The 11,194-nt window shown below is 45.4% G+C and overlaps 1 long non-coding RNA gene across 1 annotated transcript; it reads left to right on the plus strand.

The window, feature by feature from the left end:
• The first annotated feature begins 3,456 nt into the window (after positions 1 to 3,456).
• On the plus strand, positions 3,457 to 6,224 carry LOC109199615 (uncharacterized). The gene is made up of 3 exons (XR_002059934.2): positions 3,457 to 3,516; positions 3,626 to 3,799; positions 6,162 to 6,224. It is a non-coding gene; the product is annotated as an uncharacterized LOC109199615 (long non-coding RNA).
• The last annotated feature ends 4,970 nt before the right edge of the window (positions 6,225 to 11,194 follow it).

Here is an 11,194-nt window from a genome sequence, read left to right on the forward strand (position 1 = left end):
TAGATGCTTCCCTTAGCCTAAAACGCTTGCCTGATATTGACACTTAAGTATGGGTCTGTTGATTGATTTAACTGACTGGCTTCAAGTTCCACACCACATGGCCGCTGGACCTGTATGCCACTCCTTCCTCGCTAGACTGCTATTACAAGTCCAATCACTGTCTTACAAGCTCCATGATGGCTGAGAAACTACACAGAAATTTATGTAGTTTCCAAGGGGTCAGGTATGGATGGCTAACTCTGTGCCTTAATCTTGGCAGGTTAGAAAACGCTAATGACACATGTCATCTGTGTCATTGCTGTTAAGATAATTAGACCATTGGAAATATTACAAAAGATTTACCAGTCTTTATTCTTGTAAGAGCTCCAGGTATTTATAGGTGTAAGCTGTTTTTTTTCCTTTTTTATTTATTTATTTATTTATTTTTGCCAGCAGCATTAAGATGGTGTTTTCTGAGAACTAAAACTCAGCAGTTAAAATATTGATCTTTCTCCTGTATTGAACTAATTCTTCATGATTCCTCCACAGAGTGGACCAGCAGAGCTCAGAGACTCCCAGTAGTCAGTCTACCCAGCAGCATCAAACACAGCTGGACTCCATATTTATGGTCTGTACATGTACAACTACTTTTACATCTATTCTGTTCAGTCATTTCTCAAAAAGAACGGCTATTTATACTTCAAACATATTGCAAGTATTAGTTTTTTGTAGTATTAATTGCAAGATAAGAAGCACAACTAAACATTGTTTCAAATAAACAATGAGCTTTGGCAGCTGGGCTGGTCAAAAAAAAATGTGTTTGTAATTTTATCTATACCCATGACCACCTTGACACATATTGCTACAGACATGTCCTTTAATTTTTGGCTGTCATGGTAGTGTCTAATAAACTATGTAAGCTGGATAAATAATTGGAAAACTTTAGAAAAAGTTATTTATCATATTATTATAGCATTTATTCCACTTTAAGCAATGCAAAGTTGAGTTATCTGATCTCAGAATTTGATTTATTTTTTTGGTTGTTTTTTTAAACATTCCAATTTAACAACAATTAACAATTACCATGATGTAGCAATATTCACTCTGTTTCCAGAATCAGGATTTGCTGTGGACTGCAACAGAAATATGATTATGACAACACCTTCATATAACCTGGCTATTTCTGTCTGTTGTTCCTGGTTTCCCTCTGTTCATTGTTCCTCTCTTCTTCCACTGCACCACCAGTTGAGGTTGTAATGTAACATATTAATTCACACAATACTCTATTCCAGCTACTGCAGGACAACATCATCACTTTTGTGAAGAATGAACTGAAGAAGATTCAAAAAGTTGTCAGTACAGATTTTCCGAAATACTTGGAGGGTCAGAGAACTGTTGAGGAGCAAGAGGGTGAGGATGAGGAGCAGAGGAGGAGCAGCAGAGAGGCATTTGTGAAGATCACACTGGACTTTTTAAGGAGAATGAAGCAGGATGAGCTAGCTGACCTTCTGCACAAAAGTAAGAGGATTTCCATAAAGATTTAAGCTGCTGGCTAAAGAGGTTGTTTACTAATGTCTAACCCTAAAGTGCTAGTCAAACATAAATATAAAAATTCTGGACTTATATTTGGACTATTCTGCTGTACAATCTCAAGCGCCTTGATGCGAATGTTGTTGTGATTTGGCGCTATATAAATAAAATTGAATTGAATTAAATTATTATTTCTTTTAGGAACTTCAAATAGAGACGTCTATTGGAGTGAGTGTAAACTTAAATCTACACTAAAGAAGAAGTTCCAGTGTGTGTTTGAGGGATCGCTAAAGCAGGAAGCCCAACCCTATTGAATCACATCTACACAGAGCTCTACATCACAGAGGGAGGGACTGCAGATGTCAATGATGAACATGAGGTCAGACAGATTGAAATGGCCTTCAGGAAACCAGACAGACCAGAAACAACAATCAGACAAGAAGACATCTTTAAAGCCTCACCTGGAAGAGATGAACCAATCAGAACAGTGCTGACAAAGGGAGTGGCTGGCATTGGGAAAACAGTCTTAACACAGAAATACACCCTGGACTGGGCTGAAGACAAAGCCAACCAGGACATCCAGTTCATATTTCCATTCACTTTCAGAGAGCTGAATGTGCTGAAAGAGGATAAGTTCAGCTTGGTGGAACTTGTTCATCACTTCTTTAATGAAACCAAAGAAGCAGAAATCTGCAGCTTTGAAGACGTCCAGGTTGTGTTCATCTTTGATGGTCTGGATGAGTGTCGACTTCCTCTGGACTTCCACAAAACTACAATTATAACTGACCCTAGAAAGTCCACCTCAGTGGATGTGCTGCTGATAAACCTCATCAGGGGCAAGCTACTTCCCTCTGCTCGCGTCTGGATAACCACAAGACCTGCAGCAGCCAATCAGATCCCTCCTGAGTGTGTTGGTATGGTGACAGAAATCAGAGGGTTTGCTGACCCACAGAAGGAGGAGTACTTCAGGAAGAGATTCAGAGATAAGAAGGAGGCAAGCAGGATCATCTCCCACATTAAGACATCACGAAGCCTCCACATCATGTGCCACATCCCAGTCTTCTGCTGGATCACTGCTACAGTTCTGGAGGATGTGCTGAAAACCAGAGAGGAAGGACAGCTGCCCAAGACCCTGACTGAGATGTACATCCACTTCCTCGTGGTACAGGCCAAGGTGAAGAAGATCAAATATGATGGAGGAGCTGAGACAGATCCACACTGGAGTCCGGAGAGCAGGAAGATGATTGAGTCTCTGGGAAAACTGGCTTTTGATCAGCTGCAGAAAGGAAACCTGATCTTCTATGAATCAGACCTGACACAGTATGTCATTGATATCAGAGCAGCCTCAGTGTACTCAGGGGTGTTCACACAGATCTTTAAAGAGGAGAGACGACTGTACCAGAAAAGACTGTTCTCCTTCATCCATCTGAGTGTTCAAGAGTTTCTGGCTGCTCTTCATGTCCATCTGACCTTCATCAACTCTGGAGTCAATCTGCTGGAAGAACAGCAAACAACCTCCCAGACACGTGAAACAAGAGAATCTGCAGAGACACACTTCTACCAGAGTTCTGTGGACAAGGCCTTACAGAGTCCAAGTGGACACCTGGACTTGCTCGTCCGATTCCTCCTTGGTCTTTCACTGCAGACCAATCAGACTCTCCTACAAGGTTTACTGACAAAGACAGGAAATAGTTCACAGAACAACCAGGAAACTGTCCAGTACATTAAGAAGAAGATCAATGACAGTCTGTCTGTAGAGCAAAGTATCAGTCTGTTTCACTGTCTGAATGAACTGAATGATCGTTCTCTAGTGGAGGAGATCCAACAGTCCATGAGTTCAGGAAGTCTCTCCGCAGACAAACTGTCTCCTGCTCAGTGGTCAGCTCTGGTCTTCGTCTTACTGTCATCAGAAAAAGATCTGGATGTGTTTGACCTGAAGAAATACTCTGCTTCAGAGGAGGCTTTTCTGAGGCTGCTGCCAGTGGTCAACGTCTCCAACAAAGCTCTGTAAGTAAATATGTACTCATTTTAAAGATTTTTGTAACAAAATGATATAAAGTGTATTTGTCTTGTCTGCATGAAACAATAAAACTATTTTCAATAATAATTGTTTCAGACTAAGTGGCTGCAACCTCTCAGACAGAAGCTGTAAGGCTCTGTCCTCAATTCTGACCTCCCCGTCCTCTAGTCTGATGGAGCTGGACCTGAGTAACAATGATCTGCGAGATTTAGGAGCGAAACTTCTGTCTGCAGGACTGGAGAGTCCATATTGTACACTGGAAACTCTCAGGTTAGAATTCAGACAGTGTTTTTCACTAACTGTAATGTGACCTTTCTATTCTTTTATATTAAAAGAAAATGTCTGCTTTGTTGGCATTCTATTCAACACAACCTCACGTTTAAATTGGCAGTTTCTTTGTTTGTTTGTTTTTTCCATTTTGACTTACTGCCTTAACACAACCTAAAATCTCACAAAAAACACTTAAAAAAATGGGTTTTTTTATTTTTTTAGCGTTAAATCACCAACGTGTTTAAGAAATCATTTAAAATTTCAACCGCTAATATTAACTAGAGCAAAAATTTACTGCTATTGAGTATAGTTTACCTTTCTTTCACTAGAGGAAGCCAAACGCACCATCACTGTAGTTTGCCATTCATACCACTAGATGGACTGTAGTTTCATATTCATTTCAATAGGACCAACATTTGTGCAGAAATTTCATATATTGAAAAGTATAAAGGGCTATAACCATCAAAAGTCATAGAACACCATTTGCGATCAAGCCAGACGAAACTATATAACATATTGTAACATCCCTCCGACAGAAGACAGAGACGATCGGTGATCTGGTTACCATGTGTTTTTTAAGAACAGTAACACAGGCTACTGTGGGCCGTAGCCAATGCCAGAACAACAAGGGAAAAAAACGTGCTCCTCTGAATCAAAACAAAAGTTTTTACAGAACCCCCGATAGAACCCTGCCATCCCAGAAACCGACGCAACGTGCGCCGAGTTTGTGACACTGGAAAGTCCACAACAACCTGAACTTTTTCAGTCACAGGCCATACCTGCCCTTGTCCCACTTGCTTGCCCACATAGGTAATAGTAGCCTTCCCGAACTCACATTTAGAAAGGTTGAGCGTGAGGGAGGCATCATTGAACAGCCCAAACACCTCAGAAAGTGTTGCGAGATGTTCAGGCCACGAGGTAAAATAGACAACTACGTCAACCAAGTATGCCTTGCACTTAGATGCTCCACACAGCACCTGCCACACAAGGCGTTGAAATGTTGCGGGCACATTATGTAACCTGAAAGGCATCACTGTGTATTGGAGGAAGTGATCGGGCATTACGAATGCAGAGATCTCCGAAGCGGTAGGTGTTAATGGAACCTGCCAGTACCCCTTTAATAGGTCCAGCTTTGTAACATACTGAGCAGAACCAACACGATCGAGGCAATCTTCCATCCGCGGGACCGGAAACGAGTCTGGTTTGGTAACCGCATTCACTTTCTGGAAATCTGTGCAGAAGCAGGCCATATTGTCCGCTTTCGCTACCAGAATACAAGGCGAGCTCCACACGTCATGACTGAAAATGGCAAGACCATGCTCAATGAGATATTCAACTTCCTACTGCATCAAGCTCCGCTTTGTGTAGTTTACACGATAAGCGTGCTGTTTTTATCGGCCTTTCCACCGTGATGTCATGACACAGGACAGATGTTGCTGATGATGCCTACGGTAGTCAGAAAACAAAGGTTGACACAGTCACTGGAAGCAAAACCAGCACCTTCTCCCCTGGGGCAAAATTCCGAACCACAGATTTCTTGTCAAAATGTGCTTTCATACTGCCCTGGGCTCGCCTCAAGTGGTCGCGGGCCAACTGCACAAGAGAGATGTTCCTTAAAAGCGCACACACATAATCCAATGGCCCACATACCGTGTGTCCAAAAACAAGATCAGCTGGGCTGAAACCAAGGGATTCCTGCTTGGCTTCTCGAATGGCAAACAACAATAAGGGAAGCTAACTCAGAGGAGCGATTGCTTACCTAGCCCCCAAAAAACATAACCAAACAACAATCACTCACCTCACTGACTAACTAAACATGAGAAAACTGTACCCAACTGAAAAGGCGATCCACTCCTTCTTCCTCCTGGACTTGCAAAGCAACACAGAGCATGTCGCAGCCCCAGCTGGTTGGAGTAAAACCGAGGATGGATGATTGCCGTCCTCAACCGCGCCGCCTTATACTCCGCCTCCAGAGCAGCATTCAGTCCTGGTGTACCATCTTCGGGATCCACCACTCCTGGAGGCGCACCTGCACACTCACATTATAACTGGTTTTCCTTGGCCTATCGAAAAAAATATTACAATATTACATATCCGAATTTGATGAAATTGTCTATTTCTTCTTAAACAAATTAAACAAGAAATCTTACAAAGTCTTCTTCAGGTGTTTGAGGGTGCATGGAATTTAACCAACAAGTCTACATGTATCTTGGACTTGGCATTTGACTATCATTCATTTGTTTGTGACAAATAAAATTTGAATTTGAATGGATATTTTATCCATAAAAATTATTGAAAATAAGCCTTTAGTGAAGTGTTAACAAATGTATTGTTTTTTGTGTGTGTGTGTGTGTTTATATAGTCTATCAGGCTGTCTGATCACAGAGGAAGGCTGTACTTCTCTGGCTTCAGCTTTGAGCTCCAACCCCTCCCATCTGAGAGAGCTGGACCTGAGCTACAATCATCCAGGAGACTCAGTCCAGAGTTTGTTGGCTGGACTGAAGGATCCACATTGGAGACTAGACACTCTCAGGTATGGAGAGAATGTCTGATAGAGGAGGAAGAGCTGAAAACATCAGCTGTGTCCAACATTCAGTTCCTGATTGTTTCATGCAGATGTCACAAATGAAGGGAATATTTTTTTCTTGCTCATTACAGACAATCTAAGGAGCTTGAAAAGAGCAACTGGACTTATAAAATTTTCTTGCAGACATTTCATATGAGAAGCTTCTTCAGTTCTAAAATCAAATTTTGGAGAGACTTAGGTATTTAATTTAATTTAAAATTTGGTTATCTCTAAAAATGGTCGTTGAACCGTTATTAATTATGTGCCTCATCACATGAGCCAAGGTGTGAAATAGATAGAAATGTTCAGCTGAGTCTTACCCTGTAAAGGTAGCTGCCATCTCTGTCCCACATCTTGGGTAGCACTGCTCTGTGCTGTCAGGGTCCCATGTATGGGTTGGGCTATGTTGTCCAACAGGGATGACATCTTAGCAACCATTCTCCTTTCTCCATTCTTACTCACCACCTCCACTGGGTCTAGAGGGCATCCTAGAAAAAAGCTGGCCCTCTGGATCAGCCTGTTCAGTCTCTTCCTGTCACCAGTAGAGATGGTGCCGCCCTAGCAGACCACACCGTAAAAGATGGCTGAGGCCACCACAGAGTCATAAGTCTTCAGTAGTGAGCGCTTCACTCCAAAAGACCTCAGTCTCCACAGCAGGTACAGCCTGATCTGCCCTCTTCTGTAGAGGGTGTTTAAATTGCGAGTCCAGTCAAGTTTATTGCTCAGATGTACACCAAGGTACCACAGCCTCAATGTCCATACCTTGGATGTTTAGTGGTTGTAGTAGATGATGTTTTTGCTTGTGGAAGTCTACCACCAGCTCCTTGTTTTTTCTTGTGTTGATCTGGAGGTAGTTCTGCTGGCACCAGTCATCAAAGTCACTGAGTGAGGTGTTCCAGAACATGCCCGGAACACCTCACCCAGGAAGCACCCAGGATGCATCCTTGTCAGATGCCCAAACCACCTCAGCTGGCTCCTTTCAATGTGGAGGAGAAGCAGCTCTACTCTGAGCCCCTCCCAGATGGCTGAACTTCCCTACCCTCTCCTATCTCTAAGGGAGAGACCAGCCACTGTTCGGGGGAAGCTCATTTTCTTTTGGTCACTACCCACAGCTTGTGACCATAGGTGAGGGTAGGGACGTAGATCAGACAGGTAAATTGAGAGCTTCGCTTTTGCGCTCATCTCTCTCTTCACCACGAAGGACTGGTGCAGCAGCTGCAGCACCAATCCGTCTGTCGATCTCCGGCTCCCTTCTCCCATTACTCACAAACAAGACCCCGAGATACTTAAACTCCTCCATTTGGGGTAGGAACTCGTCCCGGACCCAGAGTGGGCACTCCATCCTTTTCCGGCTGAGAACCATGGCCTCGGATTTGGAGGTGCTGATCCTCAGTCCCACTGCTTCACACACGTCTGTGAACCGTTCCAGAGTGAGCTGGAGGCCAGCAACCGATGAAGCCAACAGAACCACATCATCCACAAAAAGCAGAGATGAGATTCTGAGACCACCTACGTGAAAGACCTCCGCCACTTGGCTGCGCCTATAAATCCTGTTCATAAAAATTAAGAACAGAATTGGTGACACAGAGCAGGTCTGGTGGAGCCCATCACCCACAGGGAACAAGTCCGAATTATTGCCGGCAATGTGAACCGAGCTCTTAATGGTTGTATAGGGATCAAATAGCCCGTAGCAATGTGCCAGACACCCCATACTCCCATAGCACCTCCCACAGGACACCCCAAGGGACACAGTCGAATGCCTTCTCCAAGTCCACAAAACACATATAGACTGGTTGGGCAAACTCCCGTGCGCCCTCAAGTATCCTTGAGAGGATAAAGAGCTGGTCCAGTGTTCCGCAACCAGGATGAAAACCACATTGTTCCTCCTGTTTCCGAGGTTCGACTAGCAGCCAAACTCTCCTTTGCAGCACCCTGGTATAGAATTTCACAGGGAGGCTGAGGAGTGTGATCCCCCTGTAGTTGGAACACACCCTCCAGTCCCCCTTTTTAAAATGGGGACCACCAACCTGGTCTGCCAGTCCAGGGATACTGCCCCTGATCTCCACGCAACATTGTAGAGGCTTGTCAACCAGGACAGCCCTACAACATCCCGAGCCTTCACGAACTCGGGAGGACCTCATCCACACCAGGGGCTCTGCCACCAAGGAGTTGTTTAACTGCCTCAGTGACCTCGCCCTTGTAAATTGGCAGGTCATCCCCCTCATCCCCAGACTCTGCTCCCTCCTTGGAAGACATGTCAGTGGGATTAGGGAGGTCGTCCAAGTATTCCTTCCACGCCCGACTATTTCTCAGTCAAAGTCAGCAGCACTCCACCAACATTATCCACAATACTCGTAGAGCACCGCTTTCCACTCCTGAGACGCCTGACGGTTTACCAGAATCTCTTTGAGGCAGTCCAAAGTCTTTTTCCATGGCCTTTCCAAACTCCTCCCACACCCGAGTTTTTGCTTCAGCCACTGCCTCAGCCACATTCCACTTTGACTGTCGGTACCTGTCAGCTGCCTCCGAAGTCCCACAGGCTAGCCAAGCCTGACAAGATACCTTCTTCAGCCTTGTGGCTCCCTTCACCTCTGGTGTCCACCATTTGGTTTTGGGGAATACCACCATGACAGGCACCAACCACCTTGCGGCCCCAACTCAATGCTGCAGCTTTGGCAATGGAGATGCTGAACATGGTCCATTAGGACTCAATGTCCCCAGTCTCCCTCTGGATGCTGTTGAAGCTCTGCCAGAGGTGTGTGTTGAAGATTTCATGGACTGGGGCCTCTGCGAGGTGTTCCCAGCACACCCTCACTACATGTTTAGGCGCACTGGGTCTGTCCAGCGTCCTCCCCAGCTCAGCCCCTCTCTTTACCTGATTGTCCAGAACATATGGTCGCAGGTGATGCGATTACAAAATTGATCATCGACCTGTGGCCTGGAAGGTCCTGGTGCCATGTGCGCTTATGGACACTTTTATGTTTGAACAAGGAGTTTGCTATGGCCAAACTGTGATTTGCACAGAAGTCCAATAACCAAACACCACTTGGGTTCAGATCAGGGAGGCCGTTCCTCCCAATCACGCCCCTCCAGGTATCGCTGTTGTTACTCATAAGAGCATTAAGTCTCCCAGTAGGACAACAGAGTCTCCAGGTGGAGCACCTTCTAGCACCCCACCCAAGAAGGCTGGGTACTCTGAACTGCAACTCGGCGCATAAGTGCAGATGACAGTCAGGACTCGTTCCCTGAACCTAAGGCGCAGAGAACATACACTTTGATCCACCGCGAAGAACCCCAATGTACAGGCAGCAAGCCGAGGGGATAGTAGCATACCCACCCCAGCCCGCCAGACTGAGACAGAGTCCACCCCCTCTCCGGGAGACTGGTTCCAAGCCCAAGCCATGCATAGAGGTGAGCCCGACTATATCTAGCCGTACCTCTCAACCTCACGCATTAACTCAGGCTCATTCCCCACGAGAGAGGTGACATTCCATGTCCCTTGCCAGTCTTGGTAGCCGGGGATCGGTCCGCCAGGGCATCTGCTCCTGGCCTTCTCCCGGCACACAATGCACCCGACCCCTACGGCACCTCATGCGGGTGGTGGGCCTGCAGCAGGATGGGCCCATGTCCCCTTTTCTGGCTGTGCCTGGTCGGGGCCCATGGAATAAGGCCCGACCACCAGACGCTCACCCCCAGGCACCCTCCCCAGCCTGGCTCCAGGGCGGGGCCCCGGTAACCCTATCCCGGGCAGGGTAAACTGTTCTCTCATGCTTTCCTCATAAGTGTATTCATGAAAATGTTGCACTGTTACTTTATCAGTGTCTAACAGTATGTAAATGAGAGCCATGTAATGTCCAGTTGTGTATGCTGAAAGAGACTGTGCCGGGTCTGACCTCTCCCCCCCTCCTCCTTTCAGGGTGGAGCCTGCTGGAGTCGATGGTTGAGACCAGGTCTGAGGAAATGTAAGTGGCTTTTTAATGTGATTCATGAAAATAAAGAAGCACACATTCAACCATCTTCAAACTGTCACATCACTCATTCACATCTCTGATGTCAGGAGTCAATCAATGAACAGATGATTAATACCTGCAGCTGGATTTGTTTGTTCTCTCCATCAGATTCCTGTCAACTCACAGTCGACACAAACACAGTACACACAAAACTCCAACTGTCTGAGAACAACAGGATGGTGGCACATGTGGAGGAGGTTCAGTCATTTCCTGATCATCCAGACAGATTTGATTACTGGCCTCAGCTGCTGTGTGAAAATGGTCTGACTGGTCGCTGTTACTGGGAGGTCGAGTGGAAAGGAGGGTTTATATGTCAGTTAGTTACAGAAGAATCAGAAGGAAAGGAGACAGTAAAGATTGTTGGTTTGGATACAATGATCAGTCCTGGAGCCTGATCTGCTACGATGATGGTCCTCATCTGTTGCACAATAACAGAGGAACATCCATCTCCTCCTCCTCCTCCTCTGTCTCTAACAGAGTAGCGGTGTATGTGGACGTTCCTGCTGGCACTCTGTCCTTCTACAGAGTCTCCTCTGACACTCTGATTCATATTCACACCTTCAGCACCACATTCACTGAAACTCTTTATCCTGGGTTTAGATTCAGGTATCTTGGTTCCTCAGTGTCCCTGTGCTGAGTTGAGTTTAACGAGTGTCCTCCTGTTAGAGAAACACTCTTGACTGTTGAACATATAGTTCAGTCTGTACATGTCTCTCTTTCACTCAGAAACACGTTTTCAGATTCATGGATTCAATCAATTGATGTTTGAAGCTGTTCTAAATGATTCCTTGTAAACTTTTTTCTCTTCAGTCCTTTAAA

Source organism: Oreochromis niloticus, linkage group LG3, assembly GCF_001858045.2.
Source record: "Oreochromis niloticus isolate F11D_XX linkage group LG3, O_niloticus_UMD_NMBU, whole genome shotgun sequence".
In the NCBI taxonomy this organism is placed as follows: Eukaryota; Metazoa; Chordata; class Actinopteri; order Cichliformes; family Cichlidae; genus Oreochromis; species Oreochromis niloticus.